Here is a 25,586-nt window from a genome sequence, read left to right as displayed (position 1 = left end):
CCTGGCCCTATCTGCATGTACTGTTTTGTACAGACCTGGCAAAGCTATTTCTTTCTCCCTTCCATTGGCTGTAAGCACTGTCAACAGGGCTAGCTGAGGTACTGATGTGTATGTAATCTTTGAAGCCAGCTGACTTGTGTCTTAACTTGTGCCTCCTTATAAATGGTTGAGCACAACATGAAGGTAGATCCACAGAGCTCCAGAAATATCAACTGGATTTGGGCCTCAAGATTAGAGACTATATGGGGTCAGGGATTTAGCTCAGTGGCATAAGCGCCTGCCTGGCAAGTGTGAGGCCGTGAATTCGATCCCTGGTACCACAAAAAAAAAAAAAAAGATGAGAGACTATGACTTCTCAGGGCACAAAAGTTTTCGTATCGGGGCTGGGGATTTAGTTCAGCGGCATAAGTTCCTGCCTTGCAAGCAGGCAGTCGTGAGTTCGATCCCCAGTACCGATAAAAAGGAAAAAGACCAAAAAAAAAAAAAAAAAAAAAAAAAACTGAAGCAACAGCCTCCTAAACATTCAGATGCTACCCCAATTGAGTTATACAGATTGGTCTTTCTGCATATTCTTCTCTGCATATTGCAGGGGTGCTTTCTGGCCACCTGGCCAGCACAGCTCACATTATTCATGTACTTGCCACCATTCTCACTGTCACTCGTCCTTGAGCCACTCCAGGCCCTGGGTCCAGGTATTTGTCCCATGACTCCTCTTCACCTGGATTGGACTCAGGACCCCTTGGCTGCCTGTAACTATGAAAACAATCTTTATTCTTGCTGGCGGTTGCACTGGAGGTAGTAGATTGTAATTAACTTACCAGGATTCCAATAATGTTTCTTTTTTTTTTTTTTTTTTTTTGTCTTTTTCGTTTTTATCAGTACCAGGGATTAAACTCACGACTGCCTGCTTGCAAGGCAGGTGCTTATGCCGCTGAGCTAAATCCCCAGCCCCTCCAATAATGTTTCAATGGGGTTACAAATACAAACTTCCCAGAACACAAATGAGGATGAAAACGGGGTTACAATAAGGCCAAGTCTATAACTCAGTGGCACAAGTGCCTGCATGGCAACATGTAGTGAGGTCGATCCTTGGTAACAAAAAAAAGGTCACAATACTGAGCCAGGACCACAGAGTCACCAGTCACGCTCCTGCCATTCATGGACACACTTCGAACCCAAAAGTCAAGCTGCCAACCATACACAATGGTGCATGGCAGGAATCCCAACACTCAACAGGTGGAAGCAAGAGGGTCACCTCAAGTTTGAGGCCAACTGAGGCCACATAGAGAATTCAAGGCCAGCCTGGACTACAGAGCGAGACCCTATCTCAGGAAACAAAACCAAAAACAAACGTCAGGTGGCCATTCAGTTCACAAGGCGAGCATCATAAGATGGTGGTCTCCCAGGGGCTGGACCCCTTTCTCCTGGTCTCCAGCGTTCCTGCCTCCTTCCTTCTCTGACAACACAGGGTCCTCACTTTTTTTAATGGGTCATCAGAATAAGATAAATGAACCTTTTCGTACTAAAACTGAGGTCACATCTCAGAATATAACTGTATGTATGTATTTATGTGCATATTCATGTACTTCTTTGTTTACTTGTAGTACTGAGAATTGAATATGGGGCGTTTGCACTGAGCTACAACCTTATTTTTGAGACAGGACCTCACTAAATCGCTAGACTAGGTTTGAACTTGTGATCCTCCTGCCTTAGCCCCCCAGAGTGTTGGGATTACAGGTATGTACCATCATACCCCAGTTTACAAATTTATTTTTAAAAGCCAAGTGAAAGGTTGAGGGTGCAGTTCAGTGGCAAGCACTTGCCTTGCACATGAGAGACCGAGTTTGTGTCCCAAAACTGGAGAGAGAGACAGAGAGAGAGAGAGAGAGAGAACGCACAGGGAAGCTGGCTGTCTTGGTGGTGTCAGTTTGCAGACCGAGCACTCAAGAGGCTGCAGCATAAAGACGGAAAGTTTGAGGCAGCCTGGGTTGCATATGGTGCTCCAGGCCAGCATGGATTACTTAGCAAGACCCTGTCTCAAAAAAAAAAAAAAAAAAAAAAAAAAAACCAGAAGGAAAGAGAGACCGAGATAGAGAGGCAAAGCTCCCCTTGAAGAAAAAGGCAGAAAAGAGTAATAGATGACATAAAAGTGAGAGTACCCCATCCATCATATCCCCCACACAGCTCACCATGTCCTGCACCAGGTAAACAGGAGTGAGGGCCCCAGGCCTGTACCTGTGAGAGTGAGTCCTCTGTGAGGTCCCACACAGTCACTTGGTAACTCTTCTGCCTAGCAGAAGGTACTAAACCATGAGTCTCAGTTTCTTCACTGATAAAATGAAAAAAAAAAACAAAACAAAAAACTATAGTGCCTGCTCTGCAGGATTAAACTAAACTGTGGATCTAAAATCCTCATAGATGAGAAAGTTTGTTTTCATTTTTCTGCAGTGTTGGAAAGGAACCCAGGGCTTCCCGCATGCTAAGCAAGTGCTCTACCACCAAGCTGCATCCCAGCTGCTTTTGTGACTCTCAACAGTGCTTTTCCTTACAAGGCCCCACATTGCCCTGCAAGAGGACCACAACCCACCGGGAGCCAGACCCGTGGCTAATGCTGCCTGTTTTAACAACACTGAAAAAAAACAAAACAAAACAAAAAAAAAAACAAACCCTGATTCAGAGAGTGAGGAAAATGCTGGAGACCTCTGAGGTCAGAGCACTGGAAAGCCTTTAACCCCAGCGGCAAGGCCAGAACCTTGGCACCTTAAACCTGGACTTTGCCCAGGCTTGTCCACAGAGCTTTTGCAAGGACAGGTGGTGTGAAAGTGACTCAGAGACACTTAAAAATGAAAGAATGGGAAGCTACCTGCCAGCTGCTACTCGCCATGGACTGTCAGCATTTCTGTGACCCATTCACCTTCACCAGGCGTGTGTGTGCCAGCAGGATGGTACTGCCTGTCAAGGACACCTCTCCTCCCCCTTCTCTCCTTGCCCACCCTGTCCCTTCTAGGCTTTGCCCACAGCAACACCACCTCTTTTGTTTCTCCCCTGCCCGGGATATTCATGTTCACTTTGCCTGGATTATGCAGGACAGACAGTGTCCCAGGGCTAAGTAAGACCCACAGGTTAAGCAGCAGCAATCAGGATGGGACTGGATTGGGGTAATAAGTGACCTGGGCTTCCCTTTCATAAGTACCTTAAATGTCACAGAGATAAACTGCCAGGATGAAAAGAACTCTGCAACCCTTGTAGCTGCCACCTGGCTTCTCTGCCCTCCTTTCCCTATAAATAGACATTGCTTATACATCTTGTATTTAACCCTAAAGACCTCCAGTGTAGCACAATGTGTTTTTTGTTTTTGAGACAAGGTTTGGTTATGTAGTTCAGGTTGTCCTTAAACTCACTATGTAGCACATGCTGGTTTTGGAGTCATGAAGATCCTCCTGCCTCAGTCTCCTGAGTGCTGGGATCACAGGTATGTACCACCTTACCTGGCTTGTATAGGATAAATTACATAAAATTCAGCAAAGGCAGAGTTTGGGGGAGGCTTTTTGTATGTCTGTTTTGTGGTACTGGTGATTGGTGCTTTGCACTGAGCTACATTCCTGGCCCTTTTTTATTTTGAGAAACGATCTCACCAAGTTGCACGGGCTGGGCTCAAATTTGTGATCGTAGTGCCTCAGACTCGCAGAGCATTAGGATTACTGTATCTGAGATTTTTATATTTTGTTCTTCCATGTATCCTTTGCAGAAAAAAGGTCTGGCACATAGTAGGTGCTCAGTATTTTTTAATTAATTTATTTAGAGATAGGGTTTCCCTACACAGTCCAGGCTGGCCTTGAATTGCAAGGACCCTCCTGCCTGGCCTTCTAAAAAGTGGGATTATAAATTTCACCACCACACTTGGCTGGCACTCAGTATTTGTTGGGGGAAGAAATAAATGAAACAAACACATTGAATATGCCACCATTTTTGCATGTTTTCCTTATTAAAAAAAATACTAAAACAAGATTCAGAAAAGGAAGATGGCCCAGGGTCTCATGGCTCTGTAAAATCTGGCAATGGAACCTCCTGGACATTACACATCATTAAGTGACATCTGGTATTAATTATCAGCTAAAGCTTCTCCGACTAGGGCAACACCCCTTCCACGCTGGGACACACTGCAAACAGGAAGGCGCAGCTGCTCCATCCAAAGCAGGGCCAGCAGCACGGGTGAGAAATCCACTGCCACCAACCTCTAAGGGCCCTGCAGTGCCTCTGCCCAGACAGGTACCATTCACTTACTGTTCACAAGGTCGGGCAAGGGCGGGAGGAGGCCAGGAGAAAGTGTAGGCGGTAAGGCAGAGACTTCCCTGGGCTTGAGAGAAACCCAGCTCCCTGCATCTTCTGATGTTCCTGAGGTATTCAGGAGAGAAGCTACAGCCAGGTGTGGCAGTCCATACCTGTAGTCCCCCCCAGTGTACTCAGGACACTGAAGCAGGAGGATTACAACTTCAAGCTCGGCCTGGGCAATTTAGCCAGACCCGTTTCAAAAATAAGTAAATATGTGAAAAGGGCTGGATGTTGTTCAGTGGTACAGTGTGAGGCCCTGGGTCCTGTCCTCAATATCTCAGAAAGAGGGAGAAAGGGGAAGGCACGAGAGTGATGTGTGTGTGTAGACATAGAAACAGAGAGACAGCGACAGAGAGGAGGGCAGACAATGCCAATCGGGTGCGCTGAAAGCTGTTGGATTGAAAGAAAAAAAAAGGAAATGTCCTTGGGCCCAGACAGGAAAATTCCCAGGACGCATCTCAGACCATGAGCCAGAGTCCGGTATCTCCTCCCCGCTCCGGAGAGAAAGTAGCGCAGGTTCAGGTCCCAGTGCCCCGCAGGGCGCTCAGGGGCCCCCAGCCCCCCTCGCAAGCGTGGGGAAGCCGCCCACGTGGGAGCCTGGCTGCACTTCCGCCCTGCGCCGCGGTCGCACCTCCCAGCCCGGGTCCCCGCACCGCCGCCCCGCGCCCACGAGGTGGCGCCTGCGCTCTAGTGGGCGACTCCCGGGCGCAGACCAAAGAGACAGAAGCAACCTGAGTCCTCGGATTCCGGGGACTGGAGGGCAGCGCGGCCGCCAAGGTAGGATTCTGAGCTCGGGCGTCTCCCTGCACTGAGGTCGGGGTGGGCAGAGGGGCGGGCGCGCGGCACTGCTTGCGATCTGCAGAGATAACCAGAGGAATCCGAGCGGCCACACGTGGAGTCGCCCAAGGGGGCTGGGAGACCCGCATCTCTGAGCTGGGCCTAAGAGCTGAGCAGAGCACTAGGTCGCTAGCACACAAACACCCTTGAGAAGCCTGGGCCTGTGGAAGGCATACGCCCAGGTCCCCACACCGTAAGTCCCCAAAGCAGAAAGGAGTTACTGTTGCCCTGAGCACCCCTGGCGCAGGCTTTGAGTGATGATCCGGCCACAGCACCACTTCCCAAACTTGGGTGCAAATGGGTGCAGTTTGGAGAGCCGGGAGAGAACCTGGTACACCACCCTACAACCCCCACCCCCACCGACCCACCCCATCCCCGCTCAGATGGAATTTCGCTGAGTTGGGTCGTGGGGATCTGTCTAGGAAAGCTCCCCAGGGGATTTCAGCTTACAGCCAGAGTTGAGGACCTTTGATCCAGAGTTAGAGAAAAGCAGAGAACGTTAGAGCCCAGAATGCAGCTGCTACCGCTGCTCTTGCAGCCTCTCCTTGCCTTTAGAGCAGAAATACCTCTGCCTGGGAGCTGTCAAACCCAAGATAGCAGCCCAACACCCCACCCTCAGCAGGGCTGCTTTCGAAAGGTTGGAACTCCAAAGTGAGCGGAAACGGCAGAAAGGCACCCGACTGGAATGTGAGAGTGCTCTGGGGGGATGGGAGAAGGGAACGGTTCTGCCCTGGGCTCATCCCGGACAGGAGTTCAGCGGCTGCCTGGAGTTGCCTTCATCACTAAGCAGGCAGGGTAAAATCCCTTCCAGCTAGTGAAGGTGACTCATGCTGGGTGTGGTGCCATACATCTGTAATCTTAGCATCCTGGGAGGCTGAGGCAGGAAGACTGCAAGTTTAAACTCAGCATGGGCAATTTCGAGACTAGAGAGAGGCTGTCTCAAAATAAAAGGGGGTGAGTGGGGATGTAGTTCAGTGTGAGGGCCATGAGATCAGTCCCCGGCACCACACACAAAAAAACCTTTATGTTTCATAAAAGAGCAAAGTGATATCAGTGTGGGCTTCCAGTCACCAGAGCAAGTCCCTCTTGTATGTGGCTCTGGAGGACTCACTCAACCACCCTCACCTGCAGTTTCCTCACCTGCAAAATGGGTATGACAGCATAGAGCTGATAGAGTGGCTGCAGGGACAATTGAGAATGAAAGCTAGTGTTCTCTATGGACTTGCTCTGTGCCAGGCACCTACTTTGCTAAATGCATTCTGCACATCACACTAACCCTTTGCCATAGCCTGCAAAGTAGTCAGCGTTATAAGGGCTCCGTCTGATAGCAGGGTCACTACTAGCAATTGTAAGTACCCCCTTGAGAGCTGAGGAAGCCAGGAACTTGCTCAGGGTGATCTAATTAGTAAGAAGCAGATCCCATACTGGAACCCAGGCTGTCTGACTGCATGGCTGTGTGCAGAAATAATATTCTAATGGTCCTTGTGTGGGAGAAGGCACTTGGCACAGGTGCAGGCCACCATGTCTCCATAACCCTGGGTCTTGTGGCTGTGAACCAGCTTATCCACTAGTGGAATTAATTGCCTTATTGTTGAGAGCCTACAGTGTGCAGTCAATCTTCTCTCAGACACCAGAGATAAAATCATAAAACAGAGGTGAACTAACCCTCAGTGGCCTCACGTTCTAAAGAACAAGAGAAAGGAAGAAAGCACCATCGATCCTCATTTGCTTGTAACTTCTGAATCGTCAGACTTACTGAAATTTGTTGGTAATGCCATATTTGGTATCCCTAGCACTTTCACAGATATATAAAGATTTAGCAGAGCAGCAAAAAAAGTTTTCATCCAGCGTGCATGCTCCTAGCTGAGGTCAAACAAGAAAAGTTCTACTTCTGGTTCCCAGTCTCATCCTGCAGAAGGTCCTTGGTGTCTGATAGCTCGATGTAGGACTTTCTGGTTTCACCATCCTATAAAAGCAGGATGTGTGCCATAGAAACTGTACTTTAAATTCTGTACTATGGTCTTTTCCTGGACTAGTGATTTGGGGTAGGATACTTCCTTGCATTACTAGGCCGTGGCTGGGCACTTCGGCTTTTAGTCATCCTGGTGATCATGAGGGAAGCCACCAGGCTTCACAGTGAATTGTGCCGCTTGCTGAGCAGGCATGGTCAACAGCTTGAGTGCATTGAGAGCATTTTTGAATTACAGTATTGTCAACTTATAGTGTATTTATTGAGATGTAAGCCCATGGCAGGTTCAGGAAACCTACATGTGTAAATAGGCGTCCTTTTTGTGATCTATTTGGTGTCTTGGGGGGGGGTGCATTCTTATGCTTTTTGTTGGTGACTCGGCTGTTTAAAATGGTCCCCAAGCCTAGTGCGGAATGCTGCCTAGTGTTCCAAAGCACAAGAAGGCAGTGATATTCTTTATGGAAAACCATGCTAGCTCAGCTCTGTTGCAGCATGAGTTGTAGTGCTGTTAGCTGAGTTCAATGTTAATAAGATAATGTGTGGGGAATAAGGTGTTTTTAGGGCTAGGAGTGTCACTCAGTGGTAGAGTGCTTTCCTAGCATGTGTGAAGCTTTGGGTTTGATCCCCAGTCCTGGGGGGAAGAGGGGAGAAGACAGATGTGTTTAAACAGAAACACACATAAAACAAGGTTATATAATGAGCTGCTGGGTGGGGGTGAAGGGAAGAAAAATGTTTCTGGTGGAAAGGGCAGCACATACAAAGGGCAGGAGGTGGCCAAGAGTGTGGCAAGGTCAGGGAGCACACAGTAAGTGACAGGCAGCCTGTGTTTTGGTCAAAGGGAGCAGAGATACAATCATACAGTAATACACTGGAAGCCAAGTGGCACTGTGTTTGGTAGGCAGCTCTCACTTTATCCGATTAGCACAGTAATCCTGTGGACAGGAGTGTTTCCGCCTTTGACAGATGACAAAATCGATGCCCTGTGCTTTCAAATGAGTTGCTCCAACTTACCCTGCTGGTAAGCTGCATCCCTCCTCCTCCCCACTCTTCTTTGTCTAATATTGAGCAGACATTTGGGTGTTGATTAGAGATCTTGGGTACATAGTTTTCCTGGGTTAGAGGTTTGGTCCGGGTGGCAGCAAAAGCCATCAAGCAGGTGTGAAATCACCTGGGATAGTGGCAGAGTGTGGAGAGGAAAAGTTCTTGGGTCTTCTCAGAAATACAGATATTCCTGGCATAAAGACATTAGTGCCTCGGAGAGACTCACATGGATCTGTGGGAGGCAGGAGCGGTGAAGGTGATCATGAAAACAGAGACAGGAAATGTGAAGAGTTCTCAGCCTTCTCATCCATGGAGCAACCATGCCTGAGTTTTGTCTCTGCAGGATAATGATCTCGAGCAGGGATCAATAAACGTTTTCTATCACTGTCTAGAGAGGGAATAGTTTAAGCTTTGTGGACTGCATGGTTTCATATGCAGCATCTCAACTCTGCTGCTGTACAGTAAAAGCAGCCATAAAGAGTATGTAAGCAGACAATCCAGCTCTGTTCCACTAAAACTTTATGGACACTGAAATTTGAGTTTCTTAGAATTTTGTGCCTGTTTGTTTGAAGTTCTGGAAATTGAATCCATGCTCTTGTACATGCTAAGCAAGTAGTCTACCATCAAACTACAACCCCAAACTTGGATTTTTAAAATTATTGATGCATTTACTTACTTATTTATTTTTTGAGATAAGGTCTCACTTTGTTGCCTAGTCTGGCCTCATTTGTGGGCTTGAGCAATTCTCCTGTCTCAGCCTCTGAGGTAGCTGGGACTACAGGCACATGCTACCTCAGCTTGATGGTTTCATTGCAAAATCATCCAGGCTGACCTTGAATTTGCAGTTCTCCTGCCTCAGCCTCCCAGAATACTGGTATCACAGGCATGCTTTCGCAACCACTTAGAAATATAAACACTGTTGCTAGCTCACAGGCTGTACACCAACAAGCTGTGGTCTAGCTGTGGTCTGGATGGGACCCATGGACTGAGAGTCCCAAGAATGTGAAATGTTCATCAACTTCAAGCCTTCCCTGACTCAGCCATTTCTTGAGTGTTCCAATAAAGTAGAACTTGCTATCTCACTGGACAACTCATTACATCATCTGAAATCTAAAGCTGTGCCAGGTTGATGTTAGCCCAGAAGCAGAGCATGAAGTGCCAGAAGTGTGATCCCACGGGGTCCATGAGGGTGGGGAACCGTGAAGCAGCCAGGAGCCCGTGGAGGGTGTGCTGGTGGATGAGTTAGCACAGCAGTGCAACTTGGTCTGCAGGGTCCTTGGAGACTCATGGATCAAATGTCAGAAGTTCCAACAGAGGTGGTTCCAGCTCCAGTCCCTCCCTCCCCACACTCAAGTTCTGACCTTTCACGGTCTGCTGCACACACCCTGAGGTCAGAAAATGGCTTCAGGCACAAGAGCAAGCACGGGCCTTAGGAAAGTGTCGGTCTCCGGGAAGGCCGGGCTGGGAGGAGGGCAGGCCCCAGCACCTGCTCCGCAGGTGAGTCTCACTTCTCTGTGCCTTCATACCACTGAGGGCCTCGTGAGATGATTAGATGTGACACAGAGAGAAATGTGGCACTCAACATGAAGTCTCAGCGTAGGAAGGGCATTCCCTTTTAACCCCTGCTGTGAGCCTGCCCTCTCTCCAGGAAGCCCTGTGCAGGAGTGCTGACTTGGCCCTTCCTGGAAGCCCAGACTCTTCCTCCTCGCTGCAGTGAAAGAAGTCAGAGTGAAGCCCTGGGCTGCTGTTGCCACACTGGCTCCTCTCCCTTGCTGTTGAAAAGCAGTAGTCCTTCAGTGCAGGGCATTTAGCAGGCAAGATGAAGGCAGTCATTTAACATTGTTTAAACTGTAACAGTTTTGCCCTTGATCCAGCATTAAAACTGTGGCAACAAAAGTAGCAATCTATTAACATCCTTTTATGTTTATCTTTTTTTGCACTTAGGGTTGAATACAAGGCCCTTCACTCAGTTACATCCCCAGCACTTTTTGTTTTAGTGTGAGTTTTGTGACCAGGTTTCCTTAAATCACTGAAATGCCCAGGCTGGGCTCAAACTTTCCATCTTCCCGCCTTACCTTCCCTGAGTGCTGGGATTACAGACTTGAGCCACCTTGCCTGGCTATGTTTATCTTTATAGTTTTCACCTGTATGTGACAAGTGTTATTTGTTTTGCATATAGGAAAGTAATATAAACTTTCCTTTAGAATAACCTAATAAAAGCTGGGAGTTTAGTTCAGCAGCATAAGCACCTGCCTGGCAAGCACGAGGTCGTTGAGTTCGATCCCCAGTACCAAAAAATAAAATTAAAAAACTAGTAGAAAATATTTAAGAAAAATAAGAACTAGAATGAGTAATCTGAGCGTATAATAAGTATAACATTGCCATGTGCTGGCTGTTCTTTGTGTATGTGAGAGAGGGTGAGGGAACTGAGAACAGGATCCAGGGCCTCACACATTACAGGCGAGCATTCTAGCACTGAGCTACATCTGTCCTGTACCTCCCCGACCCCGTTTTGTTTGTTTGTTTGTTTGTTTTAATTTAGAGATAGGGCCTCGTTTGTTTTTCCAGGCTGGCCTTCTATTTATGATTCCCCTGCCTCAGACTCCTGAGTAGCTGGTAGCTGGGATTACAGGTATGTGCCACCACTCCTGGCTTCCTCTTTTACAAACCTGTTTGAAATGTTTTAAGTTTCAATTGCCATAACCACTGTACATATTTATGGGCTGCTGCGTCACATTTCAATACATGTGCATAATATATAATGCTCAAAACCAGAGTAGCCATCACACCTATCACTAGGAGCATTCATCATCCCTGTGCTGGGAGCACATCTCATGCCCTCTGCTAGCTCTTTGGAGATAATTGTTGTCAACCATTATTACTACACTGTGCTTAGAGCATTGAGAATCACACCTGCTCTTCAGCTGAACCCCGTAGCCATTCTCTGTCTTCTGGGTCCATCTCTGCTTCCCCTCCACCCTTCCTGGCCTCGGGTAACCACGATTCTACTCTCTATTTCTGTGAGATCAACTTTTTAGTTTCTATATATAAGTGAGAACATATGGGACTTGTCTTTCAGTGCTTGAGTCACCTTACTTAGCATAATGTCCTCCACACTCATCCGTGTTGTCACAATTAACAGGAGTGCATCTTTATGGTTGAGTAATATTCCATGAGGCATACATATCCCCTATTTCCTCTTATCCACTAATTTATCAATGGCTATTTTGATTTATTTCATGTCTCGCCCATAATGAATGGTGCTGCAATAAACAAGGGAGTGTAGATAGCTCTTTGACGTACTGATTTCTATTCCTTTGGCTATAAACCCAATAGCATGATTGCTGGATCATATGGTGGCTCTATTTCTGGTTTTCTGAGGAACCTCCATACAGTTTTCCATAATGGCTCCACTAATTTACATTTCCAGCGACAGTGTGTTAGAGTTCCCCTTTCTCTGCATCCCCTGCTGGCCGCTCTTCTAAGCATTTTGCATGTATAATTCAATTAATCCTCACCACAACCATATGGGTTAAGTACTATTTGAAGTTAGTACTATTGTTAGCTCTTCTGAGAAGACAGGCACAGCGAGCTAAGTCACTTGCCTGACGTTCGATAGCTAGTAAGTGATGGAGCTGGAAAATGAACCCAGGTGTTCTTGCCCCAGAGTTTGTAGAGGTTTTGGGGTTTTGTTCTCATGGTCCCGGGGATGGAACCAGGACCTCTCACTTGCAAGGCAAGTGCTCTATCACTGAGCTGTAGCCCGGGATTGTGTCCTTAATCAAAGAATTACACAGGTTCCCACAAAAAAAAAAAAAAGGTGATATTTGAGTAATTTAAGTTTCAGTGAAAATGCCATAAAAGGTTCCTGTTTTTCACCCCTTTCTATATCTGCCCCCTTTTAGTCATCAACTGGAGCCTCAGAGAATAAATCTGCCCTCTTCGCATCTATAGCCGAGCAGACATTTGGTGACAAGGGCCTGGTCGCTCAGCTCCCTCCACTCTGGATTAAAGTTCGCCAGCGCCTTCTACTTGTGTCTCGTATCCTTGGCATAGTCCTCCAAGCATAAGGCCTCCTCCTCTCTCACTCTTGTTTTATTCAGCAGAACTTTCAAAGTCGGTTGCCATAGCACTCTGTTCCAGAGGTCCCCGCTCATTCTGGGCTCAGTGTAGATGGCTGTGGTTGGGCTGATTGATGTAGTGAAGGGCAGCTCCGTAGGAAGTCAAGGAGGGAGGCAGGACTGAGCTGCAGCGTGGTAATAGAGTGCTTGTCTGTCATGCACAAAGCCCAGGGCTCCAGTGCGCCAGCCCCAGCCCTGCCAAAAGAAAAAAAAGAGGAAGCCAAGCTGGTCAAGCAAGGGGCGAACCTCCAGCCAGCAGCATAAGTGATGGGCATTATTGGCCCTGTTTCTTTGCAGGCCAGAAGTGGATATTGTTTAGTGCGCTTGGAGCTAATCGGGCTAAAAGGAATACACTAACCAGATTCACTGGAGCCTAGTAAGGAAGCCAGACCACAAATATATTCAATTACAGTGGGAGAAGGAATTGCAAAGCAGCCTGAAACCCTTATGTCAACTTGTCAGCACATTCTTTCCCCAGTGGGAAAGCCTATATGGAAAGCCAAGTTCTAGTGAGGAGGTTGGGATTCATGAACTCGAAGCTAGGTGAGCAAGATGAATGGTTTCAATTGTCAGGTGTTTTAGTTACTCTTGCTGTTGAGACAAAATACCCAACACCCACAAGTTAAGGGAAGAAAGGTTTATTTAGCTCACAGTTTGTAAAGGTTTCCGTCAATAATAAGCTGGCCCCCAGGCAGGATGGCATGGCAGAAGAGAAACAGTTCATGGTGGGCAGGAAGTAGCAAAGGAAGCAAGGGAACCACAGCTCTTTCTGTACCTTGTACCTTATCCAGGCTACTTAGGGCAGGGCAGCACTCACAGTCTTAATCCTAGTGCCCTGGATCCTAGCATCACTCCAGGAATCTGTCCCAGTGTCACATATTCTAGATCCAGCTAGCTCTGAAGCAGCCCCACCTGTGACCACACAAGACTTTGGGGGGACAACTGGACAAAAGCTGTAACACCAGGATCGCCTAAGATCTTGTGTCCTTCCAGGAGAGCAGAGTGGCAACTCCCCCCCCACAGTTTCCTGCTCCCCTGCTGATGAGCAGTATGACTAATCAATTACCTAACCTCTTCCTTTCTTCTGCTCCCTGGACCAGGCTTAACATCCTTATAAAAACTACATCCCCAGCTGGGGCCACAGGTGCTCACCTGTAATCCAGATACTTGTGAAACTGAGGCAGGAAAATTCAAAGTTTGAGGGTTGTTTTAGGCAGTTTGGCAAGACCCTAGTACAAAATTTAAAAATACGAAGTAAAAAGGGGCTGGCCTCAAATTCGCAGCAATCCTCCTGCCTCAGCCTTCTGTGGGCTAAGATTACAGGTATGCACCACCACATCTGCTTCTAAGAAAGTTTTCAGGGCTCCCATTAGTCTGGACAATGCTAGGACAAACTCTGTCTTTTTTGGTATTTCTTTTCTAAGCTTCTAGTACATCATTTCTCTCTACCTCTTATTCCTGCAGCTCATGTTAATACAGTTTGCTTGTCTTTTATTTTCATTATCAAATCTTGATTTGATTTCCAGCCCTTGCCCTTCCGGCTTTGTCCAGAGACACATCCTGTCCTGTCCTTAAGCACTTTTGCAGGTCGGTTATGATAAATATCACATGTATATTCTACTGACATGCACACTGTACTCTCCTCACATTTTGAGGATGATTTTCATAGTACCTCCGGTAGCAACTTCTTAAAATCAAGAAGCAGTAGGCTAGGGTGTCAGGTTTAGTTTCAGCAAAAAACCAGCAGCACCACAACTTCACAATATTTCTTGTTACCACTTGACTGTGAATTAGGTCAGAGACTCAAAAAGCGTCCGAGAGCAAAAGGCAGGCACTGAACCCAACAAATCAAATCATACTTGTTTTTGTTTTTTCAGGGCTGGGGATGCAATTCATGCCTCACACATGCTAAGATTGTAGATTTTGAGTGTTGGTTATGCTTAAATAAAAAAATAAGATTCACTAGGCGTGGTTCCATCTGTCTGTAGTCCCAGCTAATTGAAAACTTGAGACAGGAGAATCATCTAAGTCCAATGAGTTCAAGACCATCCTGGGCAACATATAATAAAACCCTAACTCAAAATACAACAATAGGGGGCTGGAGATTTAGCTCAGCAGCATAAGCGCCTGCCTTGCAAGCAGGCAGTCGTGAGTTCGATCCCTGGTACTGATAAAAAGGAAAAAGACAAAAAAAAAAAAAAAAAAAAAAAACCCCAAAAACAATAATGACAATAAAAATAGGATGCTTATTATTTTGGAGCAAGCAGAACTTTTGCTGACCTTTAAAAGCATACAGGGGGTAAACAGGCATGCTGGTGCATTCCTGTAATCCCAGCACTTAGGAGGCTGAGGCAGGAGGATCACTGTGAGTTTGAGGCCAGCCTGGGCTACATAGTGAGTTCAATGCCAGCCTGAACTGCATAGAGAAACCCCCCTGCCCCACAAAAAGTAAAAACATGCAAATGGAGAATCTGTGACACCTAGAGCTGCTGAGGGAAACCTCCTGAGCCCCTTGAAAGGAAAGATGTCCCCCGCCCTCTAGGGAAGCCCAAGCTGACAGGAGAGACCCAGTTCCTTCCTAGGAAGGCTGCCAGTCTGATGAGAGAGGCTCCTCCTGGGCAGGCACACAATTTCCTTGGGAACTGTTTCCCTCTTGGTATGGTTTACATCTAGATGTCCCCCTCAAAGCCACCTCCACTCATAGGTGGGTGTGTAGGGAGATGATGGGATTATGGGGCATGATACTCATCAGTGGGTTATCGCTGAGCTTATAGTTAAATGTGATGTTGGGAGGTGAAAACTGCTCAGAGAAGGGTGCAGTGGGGGCGTGGCCTGGACGAGTCCATCTCCCTCCTCCTCCCTTGATCTCCTGCACTTTTGCCACCTTGCCTTGAGCTCTTTCTCTTTTATCATGCAGCCCTGCCTTGGAGCCAGCTGACTGTGGGCTGAAATCTCAAGGAACCATGCACCAGAATAAACTTTTCCTCCTTAGATCTGTGGGTATCATATAGTATTGCACCTCAGTGATGAGACGGTGACTAAAATAGTTGTCTGCAGGGCTTGCTCTGTCTGCTTTCTCTACAATCCTTCCGCAGGCAGGAAGTGGAGTCCTCCTCTTTCACCTTCATTTTGTCTGTGCAGGTGCATCTCAGAGGGCCAGTGGAGGGCCAGCTTCTGAGTGTGTAACCCAGGAATTTGCTTGCTTTTAATAGAGTCTGTATGTATTTTAGAATGGTTTAGATTTGAGACAATAGACCAGAGACTTCCTATGTACCCCATACCCAGTTCCCCTATTATTAATATTTTATATTACTATGATACATTTGTTACAATGAACCAGTGCCGATATTCATAGGGTATAGTTGTTACAAACCAATAATGACCATTCTGGGACTTGAACTCAAGACTTTATGCATTCTTAGTACATGTTCTACCACTAAACTATACCTCTAGTCCAGATAGTAACACATTATTATATTTTATTGTTTGTTTGTTTGTTAAGATAGGGTCCCACTCTCAGGGTGGTTTTGAACTCCATAACGGAGCCTGCCCTCAAACTTACAGCAAGCCTCCTGCCTCAGCCTCCCTCACCATTATCCCTGGTGGTATATCTGATCAGCTAAAGTGCATAGTGTATTAAGATTTTCTTAGTCTTTTTTTTTTTTTTGTCTTTTTCTTTATCGGTACCGGGGATCGAACTCACGACTGCCTGCTTGCAAGGCAGGCGCTTATGCCGCTGAGCTAAATCCCCAGCCCCTCTTAGTCTCTTTTAAAAAAAAAATTAAAGATAGTAAAATGCAACAGAACAAGACAGAACAAAGCAGTGCAGTGAAATTGGTACAGAACAGAGCAGGATACCGGTATAACAGCAATAGGTACCACAGTATATCTTGTTTTCTTCAGAGTAGTTGTCAATTCAATCAGGTATAGCAAAATCAAACCAAAAACAGGACATTATAAAGTCACTCAAAGCAGAATATTGAATAGAGCAAAACAATTAATCAGAAAAAAGCAAAACAGTGAAAACAATATTGGCCTTCAAAGACAAGATAAAAGGAAATCCCCCATGTTTGCTGTGCTGCATACGGTCATCCTCCCAAGAGATGCTCAGACCACTGGCCCCAGGTCAGCATAATCAACCCAGTTATACAAGCATTTAGTTGCTTTATGTACCTTAGTTGCTATCAATTCTGGCTGACCTCAAAGCTGTCCAGTTGCTAAAGGTAAAGGAGGCTGAGCTCCTGTAGGGTCACAGAAGATACTCTTTCTCTCCCTGACAGGTGGCTCATGCCACTTACCAGGAAGGATGGCTCATTGCTTTCTTGGTTGGTCCTCCAAGTTCCAGCATGGCTGATTCCCGGGAGATGCTGGCTTATTCTCTGCTTTCTTAGTCTTTATACAGCATCCTTTTTCAGTTCCAGGACCCCATTTGGAACTTATCACATTGCATTTAACTGTTGTTCGTCCTTCGGGCTACTAGTTCTCTTCCTTGGTAAATTTTTACTTTTAATTTTTCAGTACTAGAGAATGAATTCTAGGCCTTGCACTAAGCTGTATGCCCAACCTTTAATTTTTCTGTTTTGAGACAAGGTTTCACTAAGTTGCCCAGGTTGTACTTGAACGTTTGACCCTCCTGACTCAGCTTCCTCAGGGGTATCAATTCTGCTTGGCCAGAATTTCCTTGTTTTCGATGACTTGGATGGTTTTAAGGAAGACTGGACAGATGTACTGTAGAACCCTCCTGTCTCCTCTTATTGGGATGCCTCATAGGTTTCCATGATTAGACTGGGGGTGCAGAAGGAAGGTGCCATCTTCATTACATCACATCCTATGTATAAGACGCCACCACAGCTTGTCACTGTGCCAGGACCATGCTCACATGGCTGAGGCATTGTCTACCTGGTTTCTCCACTGTAAAGTTACTTCTTCTCTTCTTTGTATTCTACTCTTGGGAGGAAGCCAACATGCATAGGCCATGTTTAAGGTAGTAGGGAGTTATATTCCCTGCTCCTTTAGTTTTAAGGTAAAATGTCGATGTAAGTTATTTGGAATTCTTCCGGATGAGCAATTTGAATCTCTTTTTCCTTCTTCTGCTCATTTTCCTCCCCCTCTCTCTACCTCTCCCTTTTCATTGTCCCATCTCCTCCTTTTTGGGCAGTACACAGGCTTGAACCCACAGCCTTCACACTGAGCTACATTCCTAGCCCTTTTTGAAATTTTTTTTTTTTTTTTTTTTGTGGTCTTTTTGAGGCAGGGTCTCGCTATGCAGTTCAGGCTGGCCTTGAGCTCACTTTGTAGCCCAGGCTAGTCTCGAACTCACAACAGTCCTCCTGCCTCAGCCTCGATAGTGCTGGGATTACAAGCATGAGCCACCACACCCTGCTGAAATTTTTGATTTTAAGACAGGGTCTCACTGTGTTGCCCAGGCTAAGCTTGATTTTGCCATCCTCTTGCCTCAGCCTCGCAGAATGCTAGGATCATAGAGGTGTGCCCCCAATCCCATGGATCTTCTGTATTTTAACTTTCCTTTTTATTTATATTATATGAAACTCGTGAATGTTTATTCTATAATCTGCGTCATGCTACAGTGCAACTTTGTCTTGTTGTTCAAGTTGAACCACTGAGAATGTTTTTTTTTTTTTGTTTTTTTTTTTTTGTCTTTTTCGTTTTTATCGGTACCAGGGATGGAACTCACGACTGCCTGCTTACAAGGCAAGCGCTTATGCCGCTGAGCTAAATCCCCAGCCCTTGAGAATGTTTTTGTTTTTGGCAGTGCTAGGGTCAGAGCCCAAGACTTCAAGCACGTGATGTAAGTGCACTCTAGCTGAGCTACATCCCCAGCTCTTTGAGGCACTTCTGATTTTTTTAGTCTTTTTTTGTTTTTGTTTTTGTTTTTGTTTTTGAGACAGGGTTTTACTATGCAGCTCAGGCTGGTTTTGAACTCACTTTGTAGTCCAGACTGGCCTCAAACTCACAGCAGTCCTCCTGCCTCAGCCTCCTAAATGCTGCCTGACAGCACACCCTGTGACACCACACCCTGCTCCTTTTCTTTCTTTCTTTCTTTCTTTCTTTCCTTTTTGGTGGCGGTGGGATGGAATCATGACCTCACGCTTGCCTGCAGTGTTTGTGTGGCTAAGTTAAACCCTGGCCCAACCACACCCTGCTCTTTAAGGCATTTCTGATAAGCATTAAAGTTTGAAACCCATGTAGACCTGGGTTCCCACCCCTGTGTGCATCCTCGGGTAAATTTTTTAACTTCATGAGCTTCAGTTTTCTCAGCTGCAAAACAAAGCTCCTGTTACCACCTCCCACTGAGGGCTGTGGAACACAAGGCACCTAGTGGCCCTCTGTAAACACACATGGGTGTGGATAGATAGATACAAGTGGCCAGCTTTCCTTCTAAGGTGATGTAATGGCAGGCTCATGGGGCACCAAGCTGCCTCTATCTGGCCATCTCCTTCTGGCCCATCCAGCAGTCTTTCCTGACCCCTGCCTGTCAGTCACATCACACTCCAGTCAAACAAAGCACCTTCCCAGCGGGGCCTCTGCTGGTTCACACATCTGCAGGTCCTCACTTCCCCAAACCCACCTTAACCACAGCTTCCTCCAAGGCGCCAAGCAGCAAGTCCCTGCTGCCCCTCAGAACTACCAGATCACCCCGTTTTTGTTCTCTCTCTCTTTTCTCTCTTTCGTTTTCTCTACAACTAGGGACTGAGTCCAAGGCCTTTCACACTGAACTACCTCCTCAAACCTTTTTTACTTTTTTAAAATTTTGAGGCAGCCTTGTGGAGCTGCTCAGGCTGTACTCAAACTTGCAATCCCTGTGGCTCCTCTGAGGTTACAGATTCCACCGTACCCTCACCTTGTCTCTTCAGACCCTGTCCTCATCTCTGTTCACCTTTCTCTCCTATACCAGCCTGTGGTCTTGCTCGCACCTGTGGCTGAGTTATGATGAGGCAAAGGAAGTAGGAGGAGGGCCATATCCTGGGTGCTGCCTGGGCCCAGGGGGGCAGCTTGAGGGAGGAACTTTTGAGAGCTTGAAAGTTGTCCCCGGGCCCCTTCTGCTTGTTTATCTATCTGTGTCTAGGAATTTCATAGTGGTAAAATATACATTTTAAAGAATTTGCCATTTACAAAACTCGGTTTTGTTACTGGTTTCGCTGATGGGGTTGAATCCAGGAACTCACAGGTGCTCCACCATGCAGCCTAACCCCAGCCCCAGCCCCTTACTGTGGCCAGCCTGGGGTGGGGTCACAGTTTCCTAATGATTAATGGTGGGGAGCATTTTTTCATTTGTTTGTTGGCCATTTGTACATCTTCTTTGAAGAAATGTCTATTCAAAATGCCTATTTTTTTATTTTAAAGAGAAAAAAACAAAAATCAAGAAGCAAATAATTAAACAACAAAAACAAAATGACGAGGACAACAACAACAACCACAAAACAATGGTCACACGAGATTTCAAAACCAGATGACAGGAATTTAACGATGGTTGTTATACTGCATATTGTTACCCTCGAATTAATTGCTCAGGCTACCAGACACAGACGCACAAGATTTTTAATCAGTATGAATTGTTGTTCAGTTGCAGGGAGTCTTTTTTTTTTTTTTTTGGTGCTGGGAATTGAACTTAGAACCTCACATTTGCCAGATGTTGTGCTGCTAAGTTATATCCCCAGCCCTGGACATCTTTGTGTATTTTGGGTATCAGTCCTTTATCAGCTGTGATTGCAAGTATTTTTCCTCCCGTTTGTGAGTTGCTTTTTCCTGCTATTGATGCACTGAAGTGTGTGTGTGTGTGTGTGTGTGTGTGCACATACTTATGAGACTGGGAACTGAACCCAGGCTCTTCAGACTGAGTTGCATGCCCAGCTCTTTTTTTTTGAGACAGCAGCTAGGTAAGTTACTAAATTTTCCAACGTGGGCTCTTGCAATTGTCTTACCTCTGCCTCCCAGAGAGTTGGAATTACAGGTGTGTACCACCATGCCTGTCTTATTTGTTTGCTTGTTTTGGGGGGTTTTCTTTTTGAGACTCTTGTGATAGGGTCTTGCTGTGTAGCCCAAGCTGGGTTAGTCCCCCAAATGCTGGGGTTACGGGTAATTGACATCATGACTGTTTCATAACTTTTCATTCATTTATTCTTCCGTTTGTTCACCTACTTGTTTATTTATTTGTTTGTTTTTGTGGTACTAGGATTTGAACCCAGGGCCTCTGTACTGAGCTACCTCCATAATCCTTCTTTGAGGTCATGCAACTTTTCAAGACCTTATATATAAATAAAAAGTGACTGTGCATATATACCTTATTGTAATCCTAAATATGGAGTACAGTTACCCAAGTATCATAATTTTCTAGTTTTCCTCACAGTAATTGAGGACAGTAATTGAGACATTAATGGAATCCCAGTAAGTTAATTCTAAACTACCACCTCAAATGCAACCCATGGCGAGAGTAAAGACACCAAGACATGTTCCAAGTTAAGGACACCCAAGGGGTCCTAAATCCAATCCCCATGAGAATGTTCAGACCAAGGCCCTGATCCTAGGCCTCTCCCAGAATTTATTATCTTGTGAAGAAGAGGGGGTGGCTTAGGGATGAGTGACAGTGAGGATGGCAGGAATTATGGGAGTAATTCGAGCTGGCTGGCCAGGTAGGGAGAAAAGCATCTTTGTAAAATGCAGAGATAAGGATATGCAGAAGAATCAATTTGTATAATTCAATTAAGGTAGCAATTGAATTAGGAGGCTGTTGCTTTGGTTTTTGATATGTAAACCTTGTGGCCTGGGGAGTCATAGCCTCTTTACCTTGAGGCTCATACCCAGTTGACATTCCCAGAGCTGTTGGCTCTACCATCCCATCCCGCTGTGCTCATATCTTTTACAGAGAGCACTATGTGGGGAAACAGGAGACTGTCTGAAGTCTTTAGAGATTACATATCAGTACCTCAGCTGGCCTTATTTGTGGGCTTAGAGCCAATTGAAGAGAGAAGGAAATACCATAGCCAGCTCTACATATCAGCATAAGGAAATAAGTCTCCATATAATCAAAGTTGCAGCAGTTGTTCTGCATTTAAGGGGAGTCGCTGGAGTTGTCTCCCACAATACCTTAATGCAAGAGCCCTGGATTCAATTCCCACTGCAGCAAATAAAATTAAATACCTATCATCACAGCATGCTGGAGGCTGGGCCAGGAGGATCATGGGTTCAAGAGCAGCCTGGATTGTAGAGTGAAACCCTGTCTCAGAAATCAAGTTAAACTAAATTAAAAAAGAAAAAAAAAAAGTCTGAGTCCCTCACAAATGGGAGATTGACCTCACCATGATGGGAGGAAAAGGTGTGGGAGTTTCTCTTCCTGGTGTAGGAGTGGAAATACCATCATTTCCCCTCAGGTGGGTCCAGCTGAGGGGCTCATTGAGATATCTCCCCAAAAGTGATGCTGAGAACTTGCAGCCACCTTCAAAGCCTCTGGCCAGGAGACCCCAGAGCCCCACTGTCAGGGAGTCTTTCCTTTTTATCTGAAGCAGGAAAGGCCCCCTAGAGACCCAGATGACCAGACAGCCAGCCTGCTCACCCTACAGCCCCGCTCACCAATCAGGAGTTTGCCAGATGTGTTTCTGGCCCACAACAGTTTCCGTGCACTGAGCTGTGCTCCGGACAAAAGGTGAAGAGCCCTGAGTGAAGGCCAAGCCGCCCCTCAGGCATTTCCCCCAGCCCTGCAAGGCTTTTAAAGTCAGCCACACTCAGCTTGTCTGGACTTTCCTGCCCTCGGGGTAGCTGGTGGAACTTCTTCAGGCAGTTGGTTTATTTTGCTTCTTCTTGTTTTGGCCTGTGGGGATACATATGCAACACAGACACTGTTCAGCTGCCCTCCACATGTCTGCAGAACTCAGAGGCCCCAGAGTCTAGAGACGGCTCTGCTGTCCTCCTCTCTTCCTCCCTCCTCCTCCTGTCTGCCTGCCGAAGCCTGTGGTCTTATCCCCAGGCGGAAGCCCACTCTTCAGGCCCAGCTTCCTGGCCACTTGTTCCACTGCAGCTGCTGCTCCAGCAAACCCCAGCCAACTCCTATTTCCATAGCAACCAGAAATCTTTTTCCCATTGCTGCCTTTCTACTTTGGAAAGGAAACCTGTAACAGGTTTTTGTTGCTGTTTTCTTTTCCTTTGTCAGTGCTGAGGATAGAACCCTGCACCCTGCACATGCTCGGCAAGTGCTGTGCGCCTGAGCTACACCCCAGCTCTTGTAGCAAAGTCAAAGCCCTTACAGTAGTTCTTGTTGTTTATCTGAGACCCTTGCTTTTTACATTTTTTTCTCAATTTTTTCATTTTTAAAAACTTTTAACATTTCATTAATATATGTGTATAGTACATAATGATGACATTCATCATGGGGAGTTGGGTGCTCATTTCACCCCCGTACACTAAAATCATGGGGAATTGGTATATGTACATGGGGAATTGGTATTCGTACATGGGGAATTGGTATACGTACAGAGCACATCAATTCTTTTTACTTCCCCTTCTCTCCCCTCTCCCTTCTCTCCCCTCTCTTGGTCTCCTTCCCATTTACAAAAGATCTACTGCCCTAATTCCTATTACCTGTCTTTTACTTTATTCTTTGAATTATTTATACTTTGGATTTCTCATATGATAGAAACCATGTAATATTTAAATTTCTGGGTCTGATTTATTTCACTTAACATTATGGTCTCAAACTGTATCTTGTTTCTTACAAATGATTCAGATTTATTCTTCTTTATGGCAGAGTAATGCTCCATTGTATATAAATACCACTTTTTAAAATCCAGTCATCTGTTGATTGACATGTTGACCATTTCTAAAATTTAGCTACTATGAATTGTGCTGCTCTAAAGGTGGATATGTATTTATCACTACAATATGATGTCTTTAACTCTTTTGAGATGATACCTAGCATGGAAATAACTGGGTTGTATGCAATGTTTAGTTTTAATTTTTCACTGAAGCCCCATCCTTTTTTTCTATAGCAATTGAGCTAGTTTGCATTCCTACCAACAGTTAGAAAGGTTTCTCCCATTCCCTGCAGTCTCACCAGCTAATATTTTTATTGTATCAATATACACCTAATATAAAATGTACCATCATGACTTTTTAAATGTATAATTCGTGATACTAAAATACATCAATGATGCTTTACAACCATTTCCAGTACTTTCATTTTGTAATACTGGAACTCTTTGCCCATTAAACATTACCTTCCTTTTACTTTTCCTCCCAATTCTTGGCGACAGCTCTTTGATTCTGTGTCTCTATAAATATGGCTCTGCAATATCTCATATAAGTGGAATCATATTTATCTTTTGTGACTGACTTATTTTACTTCTCTTGATATCCTCAAGTTTCATACATAGTGTGGCATGTTAGAATTTCCTTGCTTTGTGAGACTGAAGAATATTCCATTTTAGACCTAATTACATATGCTTACTGATTCTCCCTTTGATGAATGCTTCAGTTGCTATCATTTCTTAACTATTGGAATAACACTTCTGTGAACATGAATGAACAGCTATCTCTTGAAGGTGTGTTTTTCTTTCTTCTGAGTGTGTACCCAGGACGGGGATTACTAGGTCATGTAGTAACTTTATTTTTAACTTGGGGGTAAACAACATTCTGTTTCCCCCAAAAGCATATCTTTTCATATTCCCCACCAACAGGGCATAAGGATTCCAAAACTTTTACATCCTTGGCAACATTTGCTATTTTCTGTTTTTTTAGTAGTAACCATCCTAATGAATGTGAGGCAGTAACCGATTGTAGTTTTGATCTGCATTTCTCCAGTGATCAATGATGTTGAACATCTTTTTGTGTACTTATTAAGTGTATCTTCTTTAGTCAAATGTCCACTCCAGTCTTTTGTCCATTTTGCATTAGGTTATTTGCTTCTCACCTTGTTGTTGAGTTCTGAAAGATCTTTGTGTGTTCTCGATAGTAGTCCTCTACCCAGATATGTAATTTACAAAGATTTATTTCCTCACATCAGTAATTTGCCTTTTTATGCTGCTGATTTTTTTTGTGCCCCCCTACCACCACCCCACCAGGATTGAAATTGGGACCTTTACATTGAGCCACATCATCAGCCTCATGTTAACTTGTTTTTGTGTTTTGTTTTGTTTGTTTTGTTTCATTTTTTGAGACAGAGTCTCCCTATGTAATTCAAGCTGGCTTTGAACTCATTATGTAACTCATGCTGCCCGCCTGCCTCAACCTCCCAAGTACTGGAATTATAGGCATGCACCACTACACTTGGCCGCCTTTTTAACTTTTTATATTAACAAAGGATCTTGCTAAGTCTCTAAATTGCCCAAGCTGGGCTCCAACTTGTGATCCTTCTACCTCAGTCTCCCAAGGTGTGAGATTACAGGTATGCACCACCATGCCCAGGTTGTTTTCTGAGTTTTTCTATAAATTAAAACTGTTCTAAAAAACATTTCAAGTGCATGAAAAGCAAGTGAATTCTGGGGTACACGCTCAAGAGCTGACCCTCTGAAGTGCACCGCACACAGATGTGGATGAAGCCAGCTGTCCTTCTTGCATGCTGGAGGACTGAAGAGAAAGCAGACAGCAGCATCTGCAAAGGGAAACCAGTTCCCAAAAAAATTGTGTGCCTGCCCTTGGTCAGACGCCTGAGGCCAGGAAGTGCCTCTAGCATCAGGCTGGCAGCCTTTCCAGCATGGGAACAGGATCTCCCATCAGCTGGGGCTGCCCCTGAGGACATCAAGGGGCCCAGGAGACTTCAGTGGCTCTAGGTGTCACACATTCTCCATATGCATTTTTTTTTTTTTTGCTAGGCAAGCCAAGTTTCTCTGTAAGGGGAAAAAAGAGAATATATGTATTATATACATATAATACCTACATATTTTGCAATACTGACAATAGAACTCAGGGCCTCATGGATGCAAAGAAAATGACCTACCACTGAGCTATGTCCTCTGCTCCTGTACATTTATTCAGGCTAGCAAAGGTCTGCTTGCTGCAAAATAATAAGAATCATATTTTAAAATTTTATTTATTTAAAGATAAGGCAGTCTGAAAAAAAAAAAGAATGCGCCACACTTGGCATAATCAATTTGGACTGTGTAGAATACCTGTCTCCCCTCTACTCCCCTGTTGCTTACAGATATTTAGTTGTTCCTCTCTCTACCACCTCTCTTCTAACTTCCCAAGGCTCCGATTTAAAGAAGGTTTGAGAAGTCCCTGGTGTTCTTCCTCTCTTGAAATCATTGCCTCACCCACTCAGAGTACAGGAGGTTAGA

At 45.4% G+C, this 25,586-nt stretch overlaps 1 protein-coding gene across 4 annotated transcripts in view; it reads left to right on the top strand.

Annotated features, from left to right (window-relative positions):
• Window positions 1-4,968: 4,968 nt before the first annotated feature.
• Window positions 4,969-25,586, top strand: part of Chd9 (chromodomain helicase DNA binding protein 9) — a 243,065-nt gene continuing 222,447 nt past the window's right edge. The window contains exons 1-2 of one of the 4 annotated variants that reach the window (XM_063247114.1): window positions 5,095-5,109; window positions 10,748-10,811. The gene's annotated coding sequence lies outside the window, so the exon portion shown is untranslated. Of the gene's footprint in view, window positions 5,110-10,747; window positions 10,812-25,586 lie in introns of those variants that run through there. The other 3 variants (XM_063247111.1, XM_063247105.1, XM_063247110.1) reach the window with 3 other exon arrangements.

The sequence above is a fragment of the Cavia porcellus genome, unplaced genomic scaffold, assembly GCF_034190915.1.
Source record: "Cavia porcellus strain 051 isolate PalLab524CR breed Dunkin Hartley unplaced genomic scaffold, mCavPor4.1 scaffold_4, whole genome shotgun sequence".
NCBI lineage: Eukaryota > Metazoa > Chordata > Mammalia > Rodentia > Caviidae > Cavia > Cavia porcellus.
The sequence above is the reverse complement of the archived record's forward strand: the minus strand, read 5'-3'. Positions and strand labels throughout refer to the sequence as shown.